Genomic DNA, 23,382 nt, shown 5'->3' on the forward strand with positions numbered 1-23,382 from the left:
TATTTTGGAAATTTCCTATTATATCCTGCTTTAGGGCAAGTATATTGATTTTTCTCCAGGTTGTGAGTATAACACTATTTTATCTAAAGAGACAGATGCACTGAATTTAACATAAATATAGGGACTATCATAATCACAGTGTATTTCCTCAATGAATGAAAACAGAACTGAATGAATGTTTGACTAGTACCACAAAGACCCTCTTAACCTCCAGGCGTTTCAAGAGACTGACCTGAGTGTTGAGTATGAAATCCTGCAGAAAAAGTAAGAACTGCTTGAAACTAACAACATAGAAAACTGAACTGAATTCTTGAATGTGTCTAAAAGTGAGTACCTCTGTGAGCTCGGGCAGTTTGCTTAACCTCACTGGCCTTCAGTTTTATTGGCAGTTTAGTTACCCTCACTGGCCCTCAGTTTTGTCATCTGAAATATTAGATAATTTGAGGAAAACTAGAGTTGTTTCTCTTTTGTTTTTGAGACGGAGTTTTGCTCTTGTTGCCCAGGCTGGAGTGCAATGGCACTATCTCAGCTCACCGCAACCTCTGCCTCCCGGGTTCAAGAGATTCTACTGCTTCAGCCTCCTAAGTAGCTGGGATTACAGGCATGCGCCACCACCCCTGGCTAATTTTGTATTTTTAGTAGACACGGGGTTTCACCATGTTGGTCAGGCTGGTCTAGAACTTCCAACCTTGTGATCCACCCACCTTGGCCTCCCAAAGTGCTGGGATTAATGCTGTGAGCCACTGTGCCTGGCCAAGTTATTGAGAGTATAAAGGGACTATAGGGATTTTCTAATGTCTCTTTAAAGAAAGCAGGAGTGCTAACTCTTAGTTTGTTTCCTTTTCCGTTATACTCTGCTGAACTTTCATTACTTCCAAATCAAAAAGTTGATAATTCCAACTTTAAAAGTAGTTGTGGTGGCTCATGGCTGTAATTCCAGCACTTTGGAAGGCCGAGGCAGGTGGATCACGAGGTCAGGAGTTCAAGGCCAGCCTGGTCAATATGGTGAAACCCTGTCTCTACTAAAAATACAAAAATTAGCCCGGCGTGGTGGTATGCGCCTGTAATCCCAACTACTCGAGAGGCTGAGGCAGGAAAACCGCTTGAACCCGGGAGGCAGAGGTTGCAGTGAGCTGAGATTGCACCATTGCACTCCAGCCTGGGCGACAGAGCAAGACTCGATCTTAAAAAAAAAAAGAAGTAGTTTCAAAATTGTGAGGCCGGGCACAGTGGCTCATACCTGTAATCCCAGCAGTTTGGGAGGCCAAGATGGGAGGATCCCCTAAGCCCAGGAGTTCGAGACCAGCCTGGGCAACATGGCAAAATCCCATCTTTCCAAAAAAAAAAAAAGGCCGGGCATGGTGGCTCACACCTGTAATCCCAGGAGTTTGGGAGGCCGAGGCGGGTGGATCACGAGGTCAGGAGATCGAGAGCATCCTGGCCAACACGGTGAAACCCCATCTCTACTAAAAATACAAAAAATTAGCCTGGCGTGGTGGCAGGCGCCTGTAGTCCCAGCTACTCGGGAGGCTGAGGCAGGAGAATGGCATGAACCCAGGAGGAGGAACTTGCAGTGAGCCGAGATCGCGCCACAGCACTCCAGTCTGGGCAACAAAGCGAGACTCCATCAAAAAAAAAAAAAAAAGGCATGGTGGTGTGTGCTTGTAGTCCCAGTTATTCAGGAGGCTGAGGTAGGAGGATCACCTGAGCCCAGGAGGTCGAGGCTGCAGGGACCCACTGCACTCTAGCTTGGAAAACAGAATGAGACCCTGTCTCTAAAACAAAACAAAACAAAATCATGGTGACTTTGGAAGCAGAATCACACATGCCTGTCCACATTCCACATCCCAGGCCTACTGAGCCATCTCTGAGGGTCTTTAGATCAACATTCCAACAGTTGTGTTGATGGTTGCACAACTCTGTGAATATGCTAAAAACCACTGCATTGTATATTTGAAATAGGTGAACTGGATGGTAAGTGAATTATATCTCAATAAAGCTAGGTCAGAATTCTTCGGTGGAAGGTCATAATGTTACCAGAAAGGGGTCTCAATCCAGACCCCCAAGAGGGGGTTCTTGGACCTTGTGCAAGAAAGAATTTGGGGTAAGTCCATAGAGAGAAACCAAGTTTATTGGAAAGAAAAGGAATAAAAGAATGGCTACTCCATAGGCAGGGCAGTGGCATGGGCTGCTCCACTGAGTATATATGTATAGTTATTTCTTGATTATATGCTAAACAAGGGGTAGATTATTCATGAATTTTCCAGGAAAGGGGTGAGCAATTTCAGGAACTGAGGATTCCTCCCCCATCTTAGGCCATATAGAGTAACTTGCTGACATTGCCGTGGCATCTGTAAACTATCATGGCACTGGTAGGAGTGTCTTTAGCATGCTGATGCATTATAATTAGTGTATAATGAATGATGAGGACAACCAGAGGTCACTTTCTTTGCCATCTTGGTTTTGGTGGATTTTGGCCGGCTTCTTTACCACAACCTCTTATCAGCAGGGTCTTTGTGACCTGTAAATTGTGCCGACCTCCTATCTCATCCTGTGACTTAGAATTCCTAACCTCCTGGGAATGCAGCCCAGCAGGTCTCAGCCTCATTTTACCCAGCCCCTATTCAAGATGGAGTCGCTTCGGTTCAAATGCCTCTGACCATCGAAACCAACCCAAGTCAAGTCAAGTGAGAAAAGAAAGTTTTCACAGCCCGTGTCACTGAAAAGTTCACACTAGATATCCAGGCGTGACTGGACCTAGGTCTTAAGCATTAGCATTAAATCCCACACTGTCTCCACCTCTCAGCCCTCGTTCCTCTGCAATAGCTTCACTCTCAGGAAGGCTTTCTCCGCAGGTGGCCCCTGGCAGTTCTCCGCTTAAATTCTTCCCCGTTTATCAACTCTAGCAGAAGCATCTCATTCAGCAAAAGTCCTGGAACGAAATGTCATGGAGAGCTCGGGCCACATGACCACCCTATACTAATAAACGCTCACGTAGCACTATGTGCCAATCCTATTCTTGTAACATCCCATTGATGGGGTTCAGGACACACTACCCCAATATATGGCACTTGGGCATACTACGTATTTTAATCTGAAGGAATATGAGAAAACGCAGACACAGGAAGGTCTCTCTCACCTTTCCTTCACCCCTCCCTCCTGAAGCACATCGTAAAATCTAGGACAGATTTTCTGAGCTTCCCTTGAAGAGGGTCATGAAACACGCATGTGAGCGATGCCTTCCCTATATTCAAATGGAAGGAGCATCCTTATCTCTGAAAGTGATGGGACACAGAGACGAATACAAACAGGCCTTGCTACGTTCCTCCAGGTCACTGCACTCACCTTACACCCTTTGCCCTGTCATATTTCTCCACCACCATCCTCTTCATCAACCTACTATGAAAAACACTCAGATTTCATTGCTTCTCTGTGGTTTCCTTTCTTTATGAAGGCTGCTGTGTCATGTAAAACGTATTAAATACATTTGTGTGCTTCTCTCATATTAATTTGGCTTTTATTACAGGAGCCCTAGCCAATGCACCTCAGATGGATAGAAGAAAATGTATTTTCCCCCTACAGCACTTTATAGATGAAAAACTTAAAACTTGAGGCCCACAGAAGTTAAGTAACTTGCCCAGGTTCACACAGTAGTAAGTGTTGGAGCTGGGATTTGAAACTCAGGAAGTCTCTGCCTCTAGAGTCTGTGGTTTTATTGGTCTTAAATGCTATGCTGGAGCCAAGGGAAAGAAATGTTCAGACTGGCCAGTGCTGGAGCAGATTCTATATTTACAACCTCATTCTCTCCTGACATCCTGTATTCTAGACCCTCGAGGGATGGATATATATCATATCAGATGTTAGTGAATTTTAGAAAGCAGGTTTGTGAGCACCTTCTGCTTCAGAGACTGGGGCTATTTCTGCATCATATTCATCATTGCCAATATCAGCCAGACTGTAGCCATTTGAAAAGAAACCTCAGAGTTCGTAATAAAGCAAGACTCAGGCTTCCTGGCTCCAGAATCAGGACCACGTCAAGATCCTGGCCTCTCTTAAAGAAAATTATTACTAGTACACAGCCTTGGGAAGAAACAGTAAAATAATTTGTGCTTCATCAGCAATAAGAAGTAAAACGAGACTGGCTGGGCGTGGTGGCTCACGCCTGTAATCCCAGTACTTTGGGAGGCCGAGGTGGGCGGATCATGAGGTCAGGAGATCGAGACCATCTGGCTAACATGGTGAAACCCGTCTCTATTAAAAATCAGCCAGGCATGGTGGCAGACGCCTGTAGTCCCAGCTACTCGGAAGGCTGAAACAGGAGAATGGTGTGAACCAGGAAGGCGGAGCTTGCAGTGAGCTGAGATTGCGCCACTGCACTCCAGCCTGAGTGACAGAGTGAGACTCCGTCTCAAAAAAAAAAGAAAAAAGTAAAACGAGACTTTAGAAATTACCAGAATAAGTGGTAACTAATAGTCAAACTCATTATTATGGAATCCAAGGATTAGGCTTCAAGGAGCATTATTTTCAAAAAGGACAGACCCACATTTGGAGAATTAAAAGTTTTTCCATCTTTTTCTGATACAGGAAATAAATTTACGAGCATAAATGTTTCTTTTTTCTTTCTTTTTTTTTTTTTTGAGATGGAGTCTCACTTTGCCACCCAGGCTGGAGTGCAATAGCACAGCTTCGGCTCACTGCTACCTCTGCCTCCTGGGTTCAAGCGATTCTTAAGCCTTATCCTCCTGAGTAGCTAGGACTGCAGGCATGTGCTACCATGGCCAGCTAATTTTTGTGTTTTTAGTAGAGACAAGATTTCACCACTTTGGCCAGGCTGGTCTTGAACTCCTGGCCTCAAACATTCTTCCTGCCTTGACCTCCCAAAGTGCTGGGATTACAGGTGTGAGCCACTGTGCCTGGCCTACACAGAAAAATATTTCTAAGGTGTCAGTTACTGACCCTGTTTTTGAGAATTGGTTCACAGGACCACTGGTATCAGAAATCACCTGGGATGTTCTTTATTAAGTCATAATCCCAGTTGGGCTTACGCCGGTGGTCCCAGCTACTCAAGAGGGACGGCCAGAGGGTTGCTTGAGCCCAGGAGTTCAAGGTTGCAGTCAGCTATGATCAGGCCACGGCACACCAGTCTGGGCAGCAGAGTAAGACCCTGTCTCTAAAAAGTAAATAAAATTAAATCATAATCATAAATAGACACAAGAATCTGTATTTGTTAAACATCCTAAGTGACTCTTCTGTCCACCAAAGTTTGAGAATCATCACCGTAAGTGGCTGGGGCAAAATAGGATAGAAGAAGTAAGACCATTGGGGTCTGTATTAGTTCATTCTTGCACTGCTATAAAGAAATACCTGAAACTGGGTAATTTATCAAGAAAAGAGGTTTAGTTGGCTCGCGGTTCTGCAGGCTGTACAGGAAGCATAGCGATATCTGCTTTTGGGGAGGCCTCAGGGAGCTTTCATTCCTGGCAAAAGGCAAAGCAGGAGCAGGCGTTGTACGTGGTAGACGCAGGAGTGAGAGAGGGGGCGGTGATCCACACTTTTAAACAACCAGCTCTAGTAATAACTCACTGTCTATCACGAGAACAGCACCAGGGGGATGCTGCTAAATCATTTACAAGAAACGGCCCCCATGATCCGATCACTTCCCACCAGGCCCCTCTTGCAACCCCAGGGATGGCATGAGATTTGGGCAGGGACACAAATCCACACCATATCAGGGTCTTAAAATGAACCAAAGGTAATGGCCATAGGAAGGAATTTCTACTAAGTAGGGAAAGGGGGCAGCTTATTTTTCTCAAAGGCTACCATATTTTGAACAGCTTTAATTGTTAGGTGGTACCCCTAATGTTTATATCTTTTTTTTTTTTTTTTTTTTTTAAGACAGGGTCTCACTCTGTCACCCAGGTTGGAGTGCTGTGGTGCAGACATGGCTCACTGCAGCCTTGACATCCGGGGTTCAAGGCATCCTCCCACTTCAGCCTCTCAAGTAGCTGGGACCACAGGCATGCGCCACCACACCCCGCTGTTTATATTTTGTAGAGACAAGAGTCTCACCATGTTGTGTAGGCTATATGTATTAGTCTGTTTTCACGCTGCTGATAAAGACATACCTGAGACTGGGCAATTTAGAAAAGAAAGAGGTTTAATTGGACTTACAGTTCTGCATGGCTGGGGAGGCCTCACAATCATAGCAGAAGGCAAGGAGAAGCAAGTCACATCTTACATGGATAGCGGCAGGAAGAAAGAGCTTGTGCAGGAAAACTCCCCCTGTAATAACCATCAAATCTTGTGAGATTTACTATTACAAGCACAGCGTGGGAAAGACCTGCCCCCATGATTCAATTACCTCCCACAGGTCCCTCCCACGACACACAGGAATTCAAGTTGAGATTTGGGTGGGGACACAGCCAAACCCTATCACTATATATTTCCTTCCTTCCTTCCTTCCTTCCTTCCTTCCTTCCTTCCTTCCTTCCTTCCCTCCTTCTTTCCTTTTTTTTTTTTTTTTCCTTTTTTTTTCGGAGTTTTGCTCTTGTTGCCCAGGCTGGAGTGCAGTGGCACAATCTCAGCTCACTGCAACCTCTGCCTCTCGGGTTCAAGTGATTCTTCTGTCTCAGCCTCCCAAGTAGCTGGGAATACAGGCGCCTGCGATGTAAGCTGATTTTTGTATTTTTAGTAGAGACGGGGTTCACCATGTTGGTCAGGCTGATCTTGAACTCCTGACCTCAGGCAGTCCACCCACCTCGGCCTCCCAAAGTGCTGGGATTATAGGCATGAACCACAGTGCCTGGCATATCTTCTCATTCTTTGTGTTCAGAATTGTTGATCTCTATATTCATTGCTAGCTCTGTAGAGCAGAAAAGAGCACTAACCAGTGAATTTTATTTAAGAATTTTTCAGGTGGAAAATGTACTCTCATGAGCTATAAACTAACCAACAACAATAATTAGCATTAGTGAGAAAAGCAATTGTTAAATAATAAGAGCTAACCATTTTTGAGTAGACTATAGTAAGCACTTTACATGCATTATCTCACTCTGTCCTCATCACCTTATGAATGAATGGATGGTGATATTATCTCTATTTAATCATACGAAGACACTGAAGTACAGACGTTAACTATTGTGTCGTAGATCACAAATATTGGGGCAAAGTTGGACTCATTCAGACCGAGTCTGTTTAACACTAGAGCCCATTTGCTTTTAACCTTTCAGCCATGCTCTCTTGTCCTCTCAACAAGAATTTATTATTCTCCGGGAGACTGAAAACAGAGTCTGAAGAATCATTGACTGCAACAAGTGAGCATTTATTATATAGTGGAAAAGAGAGCTACCCTGCCCCTGGCTCCGGGACTCACCATTCTAAGAGATCTAGCTGATGTGCACAGAGGCAGGCTTTTATGTCTCAGGTACCTGTTACCCAAATTAGGACAAAATGGTGCCTATATCCTGTGCGGCCCCTCAGTGCTTCCAGAGCATTCCAAGGGTCAGATTTCTCCTGCTTCCTGGGTCTTGGATCCTTGACTTTGTGAGGCCATTTTAGTTGCTGCTCTTGACCCATCCTAAAGGTCAGAGCTGGGTTAAAGATAGAATAGTTAGCAAGCCTGGAAGAATCAGCCGTAGCAACCTTTCTAAGTGCACTTTTGCTCCAATTCCAGCGACCACTCTAGGCCAAGCCATGAGTTCATGTAATGGGATATCTGAAGATATATGACCTCAGAAATTCACAGAGCAGATGGGACCCTTGCACAAATCATTACAGTATAAGGCAACGTGTAGTAAAGCGTGGGAGCTCTGGTGTCCAACTGCCTGACCCAAGTCCAGTGTTGCCACTGCCCTTTTAGAGATAGCACTTAACCTTTCTCAATCACAGCTTTCTCAGCTGTAACAAGGAATAGTAGTAATAGCACATGCACATGGAGCGTATCATGAGGATTCAATGAAATAAAATGTATCAAGTGCTTCTTAGGATTCCCATCCCATAGTGTATGTTCAATAAGTAGCTCTTATTATTGGCTCTTATTATTGCTGTAAACAAAATATTATTTGCGGCAAGAAGGAGATACTTCTTTGAGATCTTCTTTGAGGAGGAGCATTTGATCTGGGCCCAGATGAGAGGAATTTCTGTGAGAGAGGAGGGATTATTCTATGCAGCAGCAGAACCATAACCTGCAAAAACACACAGGGAGAGGCAAGGCACGTGCAGGGCGTGGTGAGTGAGGCAGAATGGCTGTAGGGCAGAGGGTGTGGGAGTGTAGGAGAGAAGGAGGGAAAGACTGGTCAGAGGGCGTTTGTGGAAGGTCTCAGAGAATGGTGAGCATCATGTTAATCTCCTAGTCCATGCCTCAGGTTTGAGAACGGAATACCCACTAAATTAAGAATTGCACTTTTTTTTTTTTTTTTTTTGCATTTATAATACTTACGATCCTAGCCAGGGTTGACTTGGAGGCAAGAATAATTCCTTGGCAGTTTTAGGAGGCTACATGAATTACGCATTCCTGGTTACGTGGACTCTCAACTTTTTGTAAACCATGAGTGTATTACCAAAGGTGTATGGTCCCTTGTGCAGCCACCCCCACAGCCCCCATCCCACTCCACCCAACCCCTGCCCTGCTGGCCAGCTACAACCACAAGAGCCAAAGCAGCCCAGAAGACAGTGCTGATCGGGGGGTCCCTGTCATTGGACAGCCCTAGACTCCAGGCCTGGGGTGGGGGCAGGAGGGAGGGTAAGAAGAGGAAGGAAAGCCAATCTCTTTTAGCTGTTATCTGCTTGGATGTAGGATTGATTCACTCCTACTTCGAGGTTCTCAGAGTCCAGAATGTTCCATAACTGAAACGCTTGATGCATTTGGTCTCTTTGGCACTTAATTCACCACCCCCAACCCCATTTTAGTATTTGTAATAACGATCCGTGAAGGGCAGGACTTGAATGTTTTAAAACTAAAAGAGGATAAAAAGTAAAGTCCTAATAATGGTTCTCTTCTGTCTTTGTCCGTCTAATTAGAGAAGGCCATATCTATCCGTGTCGCCGTAGGAAATGGACGGTTAGGGAATTGGTACCGTGCTGGAGTTGTGTGTAATCTTGCCCTGCCTGAGGCAGGCCTGATGTTGGAAGTATATAAGGGAATCTGAAAGCTTGGCTGCTCTAATAATTAGACTGGCTGTACTGGTTTTTCTTTGCTTATTAAATCACAGGCCAGCAACACCTCTGTGGCAGGACTCGTATATCGAATTGGTACACTGTGAGATCCAGAGCAAACTGAAAGTATGTCACACTGAGCATTTTCACAGACCAGTCATGGCCACAAGTTTAGGCCTGGCTTAACCTGGTTCACTGGAAATCAACTTCAATAGCACCAGCTGTAATGAAAAGTAAATATGCAGGTGTTTGGTGTTATATATTTGGCATTGTTAAGCTATCACTGAATTTTTTAAAACTCTTGAATCAGTTGGTGAATGTACATGTATCCAAACAGCTTGCTTCCAGACTGTGTACAATATCTTCTTCTTTTTTTTGAGACAGAGTCTCCCCTGTTGCCCAGGCTGGAGTGCAGTGGTGCCATCATGGCTCACTACAGCCTCAACCTCCCAGGCTCAGGTGATCCTCCCACCTCAGCCTCCCGAGCAGCTGGGACTACAGGCGCACACCACCAAGCCTGGCTAGTTTTTGTATATTTTGTAGAGATGGGGTTTCACTATGTTGCCTAGGCTGGTATTGAACTCCTGGGCTCAGGCGATCTGCCTCGGCCCCGCAAAGTGCTGGGATTACAGGTGTGAGCCATTGTACCTAGCCCATAAGTATCTTTTAATGCTTACCTTCAATTATGATATTGAAGATATTGGAAATACCTTGCATTTGTATAAAGCATTTTTACTGGTTGTTTCAGTTATTTGAAATCATGCATCCTCTGTCAATCTTCTGGCTGATTCAATTGTTTGATTCTGCCCAGAACCAAGTGAAATATAATAAATATTAGCCCCTTGATCCATGGAGGATGCTGACCCTGAGTTGAGTGACTTATGCAGGATGATAAAGCTAGATAGTGGCTGGCCAGAAGGAGCAGCCCACTAGGTCATCTGCTTGTGGGTTCAGTGTTGGGGTTTCTCCACTACATTGTGACAGAATAGTCTGGCTTGACTGGTTTTTCTAAAGCACTGATTTTTCAGCTTCCCAAGAAAACCAGAGTAGATCCTCTTTTTGTTTGTTTTGTTGACCCAGTTATACACCTTCTCTTCTATAGATTTTCCCATCTTCTAAGATGTGAGAAGCACATTTTATGCATAGCCAATGATTTTTTAAACCAAACTCATAAGCAAAATCTGAATTTCTTTGGAGCAGGAAGCAGAGAAAACAAATACCTTTTCTGTGCTGATTGCTCACATAGACATGCTAACGCACACTCTGCAAAGGGGTTGGGTTTTAGAAATTTAAATTACTTTGTTGTCACCTAAAATAAAACCCTCCCTAGACACTCCCCCAGCACTCTCTTTTTTATTTTTTATTTTTGAGACAAGCTTTCACCATGTGGGCCAGGCTGGTCTGGAACTCCTGGCCTCAAGTAACCCACCCACCTCAGCCTCCTAAAGTTCTGGGATTACAGACGTGAGCCACTGTGCCCAGCCTCCTCTGCCCTCCCTTCACCTATAGCCTTATCTTCCTCCTTGTCTGCTTCGTAGGCCAACCCTGGAGAGAGCTGGCTAACTTCCTGTCCTCATTTTCTCATCTCCCTCTTGTTTCTCACTCTTCTTCTGGCTGGACACTGGCCAGGTTTTTGTTAAGGTCACCAGTGGTCTCCACGTGACTCAGTTCAGTGGACTTGAGTTTTTCAGACTCAACTTATTTCCTCTCTTAGGGGATTTAGTACACACTGTGACCTTGGGGAAGTTACTTCTCTAAATTATTTGCAAAATGGGCACAGCACCTTCCTCCTCGGATTGCAGCGGATTGCAGCGGATTGCAGCGAGGTCTAAATGACATAGTTTGTGGGAAGTGGTGAGCATAGTGTCTGCTACAGCGAGAGGTACATGGTAACACCTACTTCCTGTGACACTGTATTTTCCCTATGCCTTTGGCCCCTTCTACTCCTCTGTGCTATCATGAAAAGAAATGAAATGTGTCTGCAGCAAGAGGACTCTGGATGTGAGGTGTTAAAGGAGGGACAGTCCTAAGAGAAATCTTAAGCAACTGAGTGGTGGTGCCATTTGCTGAAAGGTGGGATCCTAGAGGAGCCAGAGGGGCATGGAGGAGGGTGGGCACATTTGGACATAGTGAACCACCCATGTGTAGATGAACTGGATGTATGGGTGAGTAAGGCTGGAGGTCAGAAGAGACATAGGAGCAAGAGGCTCCATGCCCGGGCATGGTGGCTCATGCCTGTAATCGCAGCACTTTGGGAGGCTGAGGTGGGCAGATCACCTGAGGTCAGGAGTTCAAGACCAGTCTGGCCAACATAGTGAAACCTTGTCTCTACTAAAAATACAAAACTTAGCCAGGTGTGGTGGCACACGCCTGTAGTCCCAACTACTTGGGAGGTTGAGGCAGGAGAATCAGTCGCTTGAACCTGGGAGGCAGAGGTTGCAGTGAGGCAAGATTACTCTGCTGCACTGCAGCCTGGGCAACAGAGTGGGATTCCATCGAAAATAAGAAAGAAAGAGAGAGAGAGAGGGGGAGGGAGGGAGGGAGGGAGGAAGGGAGGGAGGGAGGCAAGGCAGGCCAGCCATGGTCTGGGAGAGAGAGCAAGATGAGAAGGGAAGGATCTGGGACAGATGCAGAAAAACATTGGACTGTTTCAATAGCCTCCTGATCGGCCTCCCAGCTTCCACCCTGGCCCCCCATAAAAAGTCCTTACTCTGCCAGAAAATGCCACAGGATCTGCCCTGCTGCTCTCCTAACCCCAGGCTGCTTCTGTGACCTCACCTCCACCACCCCACCCCCCGCTCTCCTGCTGGGCTCACTCTGCTCCACCCATGCTGGCTTTCTTGCTGTAGTTCCTCAAATAGATCAAGTACTCCCCTTCCTCAGAGCTTTTGCACTTGCTGGTCCTTTTGCCTAGAATGGTGTTTTTCTAGATATTCTACATGTATCACTCCCTCACTTCCTTTAGTTCTCTAGTTAGATATCCCAGCGTATCCATGAGAACTTCCCAGAACATATTATTCAAAAGTGCAACACTCATCTATCCCCTTTTCTCTGCTTTCTAAAACTTACTAGCATCTGATATGATCTGTATCCACCTGACATATTTTGTTACATTATAAAATATAGAATTATATGCTATATGTTTCTATATGTGACACATATAATTATAAATATATATACTAATATACCATGATATATATTATACCATCTCTATTTATTATAATCTGCTATATTATACAGTAATTTTTAAAATTTCCCACCTCCTAATATAACTCCATGAAGCCAGCAACCTAATTGTGTTCACTGCTATATCCTTGGAGCCAAGAAACTTTCCTGGCATGAAATATATACTTGCTAATATTTGTGGAATTAAGAAATTCCAAGATTTCATGATAGCAAAAAAAAAAAAAAAAATCAACTTTTATCCCCCGCAGGGTTGCCATTTGAAGCTGCAAGTACATTATGTGGAGTTGGTTGCTGTGGTACCAATATGTTTTACATTTTGTATAGTAATGTCCATGAAATGAAGGATGGGTTTCCAATTTCCATTAGCGTAGGATGCACTCGAGTCCTGCCAAAAGTTTCTTCCCTTTTGAAACGCCTTATCTCAAGCTTAAAGACTTCAACTTCCTTTTTTCAGACACAGCTCCCTTTCTCAGGAAATGTGTGTTTCTACTAGGATACAAATGGGGTTTATGATGCTGAGGGAAGTCCATTTGATTTGCTGAATATACCCTTGGCAATTGAGAGAAGGTTATCTGAAATTAAAAAAAATAATAATAATCCAGTTTGCCAGTATGCCACTCTGGATTACAGAACAGCACCAAGGTTATTGTGCTTGGAACATTTTTGTTTTTCTCTTTTAAAAATACTGCCTAATTATGGACACGAAGATATAAAAACAAAAGAAGCTCATTCTCTTCCCCATTTCCAGTCTACTGAGGATAACCCCAAGGCAGACTTAGATTTTCTCAGGGATTCAGAAGAAAATTGAGTAGTGTTAAGGAAAAACAGCCTTAACCTGAGACTCTAAAATTGTGCTTTAAGTGTGTGCAGAGGGACACAAAAAGCCTGCTGATGAATGTCACCTGCTGTCTTTTGCAAACCAATGTATGCCATGGGACTCCTATGAATAGTAAATAGTACATGGCCTTTGAGCTGTTTTTATGTCAGTGGTAATAGGTCACACTCTTACCTAATTGCTCGTGCAGTTCAGAATTACCATATGGGGATTAAGGATGCCCTTTGTATCCACTGCATTTTGGGTCAATAGGTGTGAAGCATAGACCTCATCAGCCCTGTGGTCCACCTGTGTTTGGCAGCGAGTTTAGCTGTGGAGGAGTAATTAATTACCAAACTATATCAAATAACTATAATTTTTTTCTCTCTGCTAAGTAAAAGTATTTCTAATGAACAGCTTCACGGAAATTGAACACCAGTGCACAAGGTCCTAAGAAGTTTTTACATCTGAATATGCCTGATATGTTTCAAACGTGCATTCTATACATCCTTGTATGTATTTCTTCCATTACCCGGGAAATGTTAGATAATAAAAAGGATTGGTTTTGGGTGTCAGGTGGTCTTGAGTTTGAATCACTTACTAGCTGACTGATTCTTGTACCTTTTCATGTCTCTCACCATGAACACTGGGAATGGACATGTGAGATACGCTCTGAATTTCCTATTCGGGTAAGACATGCTAAAGAGGACTGCCCTACGTTTTCATTTAAATAATTGCATTCAAAATAGAAAGGCTCAAAGGATGAGAGAATTTTTTCCATTAATGATTAATTAAGGTCAAACAGCCAGGCTTTCACTTGATTTACACTTAAGTGTGTATTAATTCATACTTTCTTAAGTAAATGTCAGTTATGCTGCTAAAACAGAAACCAATAACAATTCAGAGATTGAATAGTAGGAAATAAACCTAGGGTTTGGAGAGGCTGTTGAATCTCACTTTATGTAATGCTATTGTAAATATCGGTTTTAAACTCAATAATGTACTTGGTTCTGTTTAGGGAACAGTGTAGGGAAATGGAAGAGGGTTGGTGTGCGGTATCAGACAGACTTGGGTTTAAGTTGCTTACTGCGAATGACCGTAGGCCAGTATCCTAACCTCTCTCTGTCTCAGCCTTGCTATCTTGAGTTTGTGACAAGGATGCTTGCTGCAAGGTGTGTGTGTGTGAAACCACAAAGATGAGGACCTGGCCACCCAGCAGGTGCCCACACTAACTTCAGAGGCTTTTCTCCCTCTTCTCCTGCCTCTTCCTCCAGCTCTGCTACGAAGTAGCAAGCCATTTTACATATCCGTGCCTCAAGTTTCCTCCTCTGAAAAAGAAGCCTGGACCACACACCTTGTCCTGAAAAGTTCTACAATCCAGGTTTTAAAAGTATAAACACTTTAAAAAAAAAAAAAAAAAAGGTCCCTACTTAAAAATTGATACCATAGTTGGATGTATGTAAATGAAAATATCTACAGACCATGAACCATGTCTGTTATTTATACTAAAGAAAAATTCTTCTGAGAGCAAGTTAATTGGAAAATCCAGAAACCATTAACAATTTCTTGCACTCCCCTTAAAAGAGCAATGAAATTCCATATCCTGAAGTCTTGAAATGAGTAAATGGAAGAATGTAAATATTTATTGGAGTGAGAGTGGAGCAGAGAGAAGCTCAGCTTTGTCTACTGGTGGGTGGTAACACATCTATGGATCATTGTTTGCACTAAGCATTTAATAATCCCATCTGTTGAAAATGTATAATTGGAGGTACTTTGAAATTACTATAAGCTACCTAGAAATTGGCAAGAAAGTAATGCTGGAAAGATTCCAAACTCTGCAGCCGACCAAGAAATCCAATATAAATCAATATGTAATTATAAAACCACATCTTTGGCCACAGCTCTTTAAATATATTTATTTAGGCATGATACAGACTTTTAACACCAGAATCTGGAATTCGAGAGTCCTTTGCAAGCCTCAGGTTTGAATCTTTGGGGATACTGTTTATTTGACCTGCAAAACCCGCAGACAAAGGCAGAACTTGCTCCTGCCCCCAGCTGCTGTGGTACTCTCCACTGATAACTCCACATTCTCCCTTGTCTCCCAAGTCCTTTAAAGTTGATTATATCTCATTTCAAAACTGAATCAGTTGGTCTTATTAAAAACTTTATACTTCTTTTTCCTTCCTGGTACCTCTTTTTCATACCAAAAATTCACTTGGTCAGGCCTGCCCTGGCTTCTCATTCAGAGAAGCATCTTTGCAGTACATTCGCACCTCTCAGGAGTTTGTGTGTATTTTTCACACTGAACTTCTTTCTTTAAAAATCTCCATTCACTGGCTTCCTTTGTAACCTCCCCCCGCCCCCCGCCATCTCCTCCGTTCCTCACCCCACACTCTCCCTTTCTATTCATATATCACAGGCTGTGCACATATACTTTATGCAGAGAAATGGCATATTGAGAATTGTAGCTGTTCTTAAGGAAAGAAGACTGCATACTAGGAAGAGCTGCTAAAGACATTCTATGGGTCATTACCTCTTTAGTTATCTCTTTGGATGAAAATTTTTATGTAACTCTATCTCTATGTAAAATTAAAGTAGGGGTTTAAGAAAGTACCTAATCAAAATGGGCAGATTTCAACAAATAAATAAATCAGGGCTTTATTTTCCCAGGAATGTGGAGTTTCTTTGTAGGTTTCAAGATCCCTACTCTGTCATTCCCCAGCTGCTATTCCCCTTTATCTCTGGGCACAGCTGCTTCCAGACATTTGCCAAGTTCATCATCACATGAGTGGTGTCAGGGACTGAGCTGTGTCCCTGTAACATTGGTATGTTGCTGCCCTAGACCCTAGTACCTCAGAAGGTGACTGCATTTGGAGACAGGACCCCTAAGGAGGTAATGAAGTTAGAGCGACGCCATTAGGCTGGGATCTGGTCTATCTGATGTCCCTATTAAGAGGAGGAAACCAGCCAGGCGTGGTGGCTCATGCCTCTGTAATCCACCTGGGCGGATCACCTGAGGTCAGGAGTTCCAGACCACCTGGGAAACATGGTGAAACCCCATCTCTACTAAAAATACAAAAATTAACCAGGTGTGGTGGCATGAGCCTGTAATCCCAGCTACTCAGGAGGCCGAGACACGAGAATTGCTTGAACCCGGGAGGCGGAGGTTGCAGTGAGCCTAGATTGTGCCACTGCACTCCGGCCTGGGTCACAAAGTGAGACTCCTTCTCAAAAAAAAAGAAAAAAAAGAAGAAGAAGTGGAAACCTGGACACACTGGGTGACACCAGGGATTACCATGTGAGGACACAGCAAGAAGGCAGCTGTCTGCAAACCAAAGAGAGAGGCCTCAGAGAAACCAACCCCGCTGGCACCTTGGTCTTAGACTTCTAGCCTCTGGAACTGTGAGAAAATAAACTTCTGTTGTTTAAGCCCCCGAGTCTGTGGTATTTTGTTACGGCAGCGTGAGCAAAGTAATACAAATAGTTATAGCAATATCACATTCCTATTATGAGATCGCCGCAGGATCAAACAGGAGAATCCAAGAAGGAGTCCTAGAAAAAAACGGGTGAAACCACTTTCAAGCAGAAAATAAACTTTCCGGAGAGATGATCTAGCACATGTGTGATACATGTTCTAGGTGTGTAACATCTTTGGAACGTTTTTTCCCCATCAAAGCCCAGTTTTGGAATTTTGACCTCCTTTGAAGTCAGGGAAAAATTTGGACCACAGGCTCAGGCATACAGAAGTGTAAGCAGACCATGTGGCATTCGGAGAGCTGTGTCTACGCTGATGTTGAATGCTAGGAATGTCTGATGCACGGGGTTACGCTGAGAATTAACCCGCTTTGATCCAGGTGAATTAAGATAAAACCACGCTGCGCTCAGTTAACAGCCCAGATGGAGATGAGTGGAGAGGTGCTGTTAACAGCACCGGAGCAGGCATTGTTTAGCTGGATTTTGGTTTCAGCTGTATAGAGTTAGCTTCAAAGAAGTCTTTGGAAGTACTTCGCACAGTCATGGAGTCTCTCTGTATATTTGATGGCCTCCAGCTCCATTCTAAAAGTGTGACCTTTATAAAGCCGTAACAGACTTCTGCTTGATTCAGTACTTTAAAGAAGGAAAAAAATGTGTTTTCGTACCCTGTGGTGTAGGCCTCTTCAAGATAGGTTCTTAAAAATCATTTGTTCCTTTTATTGCTCTTAATTTATTCCTATTTATTTCTATTGATCAGGTAGGAGCAGTGGCTATCAATGTAGAATTTATGTATTATACAGTCCATTTAGAATTCCCAATGAATTATCAATAATAGAAAATGTGGGCTGGGCACAGTGGCTCACACCTGTAATCCCAGCACTTTGGGAGGCTGAGGTGGGCAGATCGGTTGAGATCAGGAGTTCTAGACCAGCTTGGGCAACATGGTGAAACCCCTGTCTCTACAAAAAAATACAAGAATTAGCTGGGGGTGGCAGTGTGTACCTGTAATACAAAGATTAGCTGGGCGTGGTGGTGGGCACCTGTAATCCCAGCTACTCGGGAGGCTGAGGCAGGAGAATCCCTTGAACCCCGGAGGTAGAGGTTGCAATGAGCAGAGATCACTCTACTGCCCTCCAGCCTGGGCAACAGAGCGAGACTCTGTCTCAAAAAAAGCAAAACAAATAAAAACAGCAACAACAACAAAACCAAGAATGTTCCGAGATGAAACAATTGCACCTGCGTTTTAAATTTTGGTTTGGTATTCAGGGATCTACTGCAGTTTCACTCTTTTCCATATGAACTACCAATTATTTCCTTTCCACATTGATTTCTGAGGCCACCTCCATCCTAGATTGTGCTTTCATATATGCATGAGCCTGTTTCTGGGCTCTCTCTTCTTGCGTCTCTATGCCAATTCCTAATCACCTGAACCATTGACGATAAAATGTCTGGCTACCTGGTAGGGAGAACTCACTCTGTCTGCCCCTACTCACCATATTTTTCTCCCAAGTTGCCTTTTTTCATCCATTGAATTTTATTTTTTACTTTGTCTGTTTATTATTTTTGAGACAAGGTCTCAGTCTGTCACCCAGGCTGGAGTGTAGTGGCCTGATCTTGACTCACTACAACCTCTGCCTCCCAGGTTCAAGCCATCCTCCCACATCAGCCTCCCGAGTAGCTGGGACTACAGGCGTGCAGTGCCACCATGCCCACATGCCCAGCTTTTTTTTTTTTCTTTTTCATAGAGATGGGTTTTGCCATGTTGCCAAGGATGGGTCTGTAACTCCTGGTCTCAAGCAATCCATTCATCTTGGCCTCCCAAAGGGCTGAGACTACAGGCATGAGCCACCACGCCTGGCCCCTCTTACGCTGACTTTTTTTTTTTTTTTTTAATGAGGCAAGGTCTTGCTCTGTTGCCCAGGCTAGAGTGCAGTGGCATGATCTCGGCTCACTGAAAAGTAGCTGGGACTACAGGCATGCTCCACCACGCATGGTTAATTTTTTTGTATTTTTGGTAGAGACAGGGTTTCACCATGTTGGCCAGACTGGTCTCCAACTCCTGGCCTCAAGTGATCCACCTGCCTTGGCCTTCCAAAGTACTGGGATTACAGGCGTGAGCCACTGTGCCTGGCCTCTTCCATCAAATTTTAAAATAAGCTTGTCAAGTTTTAGGAAAAATCCTTTTTTACTGGGTTCTCTTTCATTTATTGATTGACTTAGGGAAAATTGACATTTGTTTGGTACTTCATCTTTTCCTCCATGAGTATGACCTTAATATTAGTTTTAGGCTTGCTTTTGTAGAAAAATGAATGTTTAAAAAATACTAGTATACACTATATTTAAATCCTCAAACATTTATGGAAGGATTTCCAACATAACAACCGTGCTGGGGACTGATGGATTTTTAGAATGAGCAAGTGAGTCCTCTATTTCAAAAAGATGACAGTCTACTAAAGGGAGGCGTGGTAGACATACATACAATTTACTTCACATAAATTAGACTGTGATAAGTATGACGCTAAAGCTATACATAAGATGCTACCAGGGAAGGAGGATTAATTTAGACCTGAGAGATCCCTTGGGATCCCTCTCAGAGCCATGTATAGTACTAGTATTTGTATGTTTAGCTCATGTTTGGCTCATTTGATATAATGAGATGTAAAGAATAGTTGTCAGTCTCTGTGTTTTCACATTGTGATAATTAAACGCGGGCTTTGTGATTCATATTGACATGTAGTCAGTATAGAATATTTATGAGATATCTTACATTCATTTGTTTATACTATCTTTAAGGTGTAAATTAATTAAAATTAAGTAAGATTTGAAACTCAGTTTCTCAGTCACAATAGGTACATTTCAAGTGCTCAGTGCGCTCATGTGACCAGCATCTACTGTATTCAGTGTGCAGATTCCAACAATCATTTATTGTTCACTTAATCTTGATATCTAAATGCGGGAAAATATTTAAAGCATAGTAGTTTAAATAGGTCTTGGGCTGGGGTTTTATGAATAATCTATATTCTAATCATCTGTCTTCTAATTGGTTATATGTAAAACATTCTGACATTTTTGGATTGTGGAAAGTATGATTGCATTTGTAAAAGGATTAGAGGGAAACAGTGGACAATGGGAAAAGCCCCATTTCAGTAACGCCTTATCTAGAGAATGGTTTTACAATCATGAGTGTCAGGAAGCACCAATGAAATTTATGGATTTTCTGTCTCTTTCATTGAAGCAGAAATTCCAGATAGATTGGTCAGCATCTTCTTGGATCTTTTCTTTGTTTTTTCCATTACCTCAGTTGCTTTTAGCAGTTGAAAAGGAATCTTGTTGTTGTAAACTCCAAATTACCAAATCCTGCTAATGTTCTGAAAAACCTACATGTTGTATTCTTGATTTCCTGATAACTTTTTTTTTTTTTTTGAGACGGGGTCTTGTTCTGTCGCCTAGGCTGGAGTGTAGTGGCACCATCTCAGCTCACTGCAGCTTTGACCTCCAGGGCTCAAGCCATCCTCCCACCCCAGCCTCCTGAGTAGCTGGGACTACAGGCGCGAGCCACCATGTCTGGCTGATTTTTTGTATTTTTTTGTAGAGGTGGGGTTTCGCCATGTTGCCCACGCTGGTTTTGAACTCCTGGGCTGAAGCAATCCGCCTGCCTTGGCCGAAGTGATCCACCTGCCTTGGCCTCCCAGAGAGCTAGGATTACAGGTGTGAGCCACCATACCTGGCCCCTGATAACTTCTACTGATTCCTTTGTATGTGTGTGTACATGCATGTTAGTGGGTGTACTTGCTTGCTGGGTACCCTATACTCCATGGTATTATATTAGATACTTTAAATCTTGTGCCTTGTATAGCATTCTTCTCCTTTTGTGAAAGACATTCCTTCTAATGGAAGGAAAATCAACGGAATGTCAGAAATATTAACTGGGAGTGCATCAGCCACAGCTGATGTAGGAAGAAACATTGAGAAATAATATAACTAGAGAATATCTTTCAAAACTGTCAGCTAGGACAGTGAGGACTTCTCAATACTTGCAGGAAATTGAACCTTCACTTCCAAAGTGATAGGAGAATTGACTTCTAATTTTGTGAAACTTGAAATGCAAAACTGAAAATCTAGAAGTGCTTAGAAATGATGGAAAAGATTTACAAGGAAGCCTTCAGATAAGGATAAAGTCATGATGATATAATTTTGAATTTCAAAAGTTTCATTTTCTTTCTTTGTGGGAAGAATAGGAAACAAGAGACTTAGAATGTAGAAATCATCTTCATGGAAATATTAGCAATGTAGATGTGTGTTAAACTGTTTGGGAGAAGCAGGGAAAGGCTGGACAGGGAGTGGGGACAAGTCAGGTTCATTTGAGTTAAATGTTTTGAGAGGGAACCTGCAACAGTGGACTCTGCAGATGCACCGAGATTCTTCCCTGTTCATATTCTCAGCAGTGCCAGCTTTGACTTTTAGTCAAGAGATAGTTATCCTTTAATGGGTATAATTTTTAGAATTCCATCTGCAATTCCGTTCTACAGTTGCAATTCTACAATTGCAAATTCCATTCTACAATTGAGGAAACTGAGGCTTATAAAGATTAAAGAGCCCATCCAAGGATATGCACCTAGTAAATAAGCTTAGACCTGAAATTTGGACACAATTTTGCCATTTATTAGCTAAGTACCTTTGGTACTTGATCTATTCAGATGTCCTGGTTGCTACTCCGGATATTGGGGAAATCATAGCACCTACCATCATAGAGATGGGAGGGCAGGAGTTTGGCAGTAACTCAGTTGATATATAGAGAGTGCCTGGTGCAGAAGAAGTAGGAAAAATAAATAACTATTGCCATATACTGGCTCTGTGCAAAGTCCTTAGAGATGCTATAGGAAGACACAGAAGAAACGGAGAAAGATGCTTCTCCTACTCTTCAGTAGCAAAATATTTTGGACTTCTGTTGACCAATTTGCCCTGAATATTTTCTGGGGGTGGGGTAGGACAGAAGATATCAACATTTGTGATACTTTGCATGGAGCATTTTGTTAGGCTCTGTAGCACTCAGTATATTAGGTTTGATACATATAACAGAAAAACCCTACTTTGCAAAATGAGTTAAGATAACAGGCTCCCAGTTAGCATTTTCACATGGAACATTTGATTTTCGACAACAAATGACTGACCTTAATTGGGAAATAACTGTACAACAATTTCTTTATCCATTCTGCTGTGGATGACAATTGGGTTGTTTCTAGATAGGGACTGTTACCACTGTGAACATTCTTGTATGTGTGTGCTGGTTGATGTGTGGCCTCCGGGATATATATACATATATATACTGAGGAGTGGAGTGGCTGAGCATGAGGGTTCCTGCTACTCCAGATCATTACCAGCACTAAGTATCATAATACTTTTCAATTTTTGTCAATCTGGTAGAGTTATACTGAATTTTTATTGTTATAATTTTTGTCATATCATTACAGAAACATTTCTTCATATGATTACATATTCTTCCTAAGTATAATTTTCAGTAGGTGCACTGCATTTTTTGTATGAATATCATTTATATGATCAATCCATGATTTTTCATAAACAACAAATAATCCTTTGAATTGTTTTCATTTTATCAGAACGATAAAATGTGTGATGTTTGTGTGTAAAACTTTTTCTGTATTATATTTTCCTGTATTATATTATTTCTTTAGCATAGATTCCTAGAAGTAGAGTAATTGGTCAAAGGGTACCAGCAAAAAGACGCTCTGTATTCTACGTGGGAGCTACAGGGCCTTGGGAATGAAAGGAGTTGGAGGTTAGTGTAAAAGGAGGAAGTGTGCCCTTGTCTCTTGTGCAAGTTTGCAGACTCTGCAGTGGTAGGAACAGCACAGGCAGAGGCAGAGGGGGAGGGATGGCCGGGGTCCAGAGCTTGTCCACAGGCTCCTACTTTCATCCTAATTCTATTCACAAAATTTGTGATGATGACATACGGCATCGAAATGCATCCTCCACCTTGCTAGGACACTTTCCAGGATAACAACATACATCCTTACTGAAGTCTTCCTGGGAAGGAAGAAGACATGAAGACAGATTTTAGGTTTTGTTCTGTTTGTGCAGACATTTATTGAGCTCTTATTTTATAAGTGCTTTACATATATTACGTCATTTAATCTTCAACAGCAGTATGAAGTGGGTTCCTTAGCTTATGAATGTGAGAACCAAGGCTTTAGAGCTCGTAAGGAGCAGCGCCAAGATGTGAATCCGAGCAGTCTGTCTCCGGTACACCATACCGCCTCCCTGTAACAGCACAAGATCATTTATAATTGAATGTTTATGGGAGTGGCTTAAGCAACAGATACTGTCAGAATAAAGAGAAGGGAGAGAGAGAACAGTGTGGACTGGAGTGGACAAGGAAGGCTTCAGCAAGCAGCATCCTCTTTTGAAAGGACTGTGACTTGGACTGTTTAAAAACAACATCACATCAGATTTTTCTGGCAGTTTCATTTCCCACCTTCCTTTTCTTGCAAAGTGAGTTGATAAAATGCAAAGTGAATTCACGGATGATATGTTCCTGGAGTGTAGCTAGCTCATCCTTCAGATTCAGTATGTGCTTAATGAAAGACAGTTCTCCTGGGCTGGTCGTGCATAGAATGGAGTCAACTAGAGATCCCCAGAGAACTGCTTTCTCTGTGGTTGTGTGAAGTAGGAACCCACGGCATCACAACTGCAGTTACAGGTTTAACTGAATGGAGCGTTCTGTGCCTAGTACA

The sequence above is a fragment of the Mandrillus leucophaeus genome, unplaced genomic scaffold (genome assembly GCF_000951045.1).
Source record: "Mandrillus leucophaeus isolate KB7577 unplaced genomic scaffold, Mleu.le_1.0 Scaffold377, whole genome shotgun sequence".
Classification (NCBI taxonomy): Eukaryota; Metazoa; Chordata; class Mammalia; order Primates; family Cercopithecidae; genus Mandrillus; species Mandrillus leucophaeus.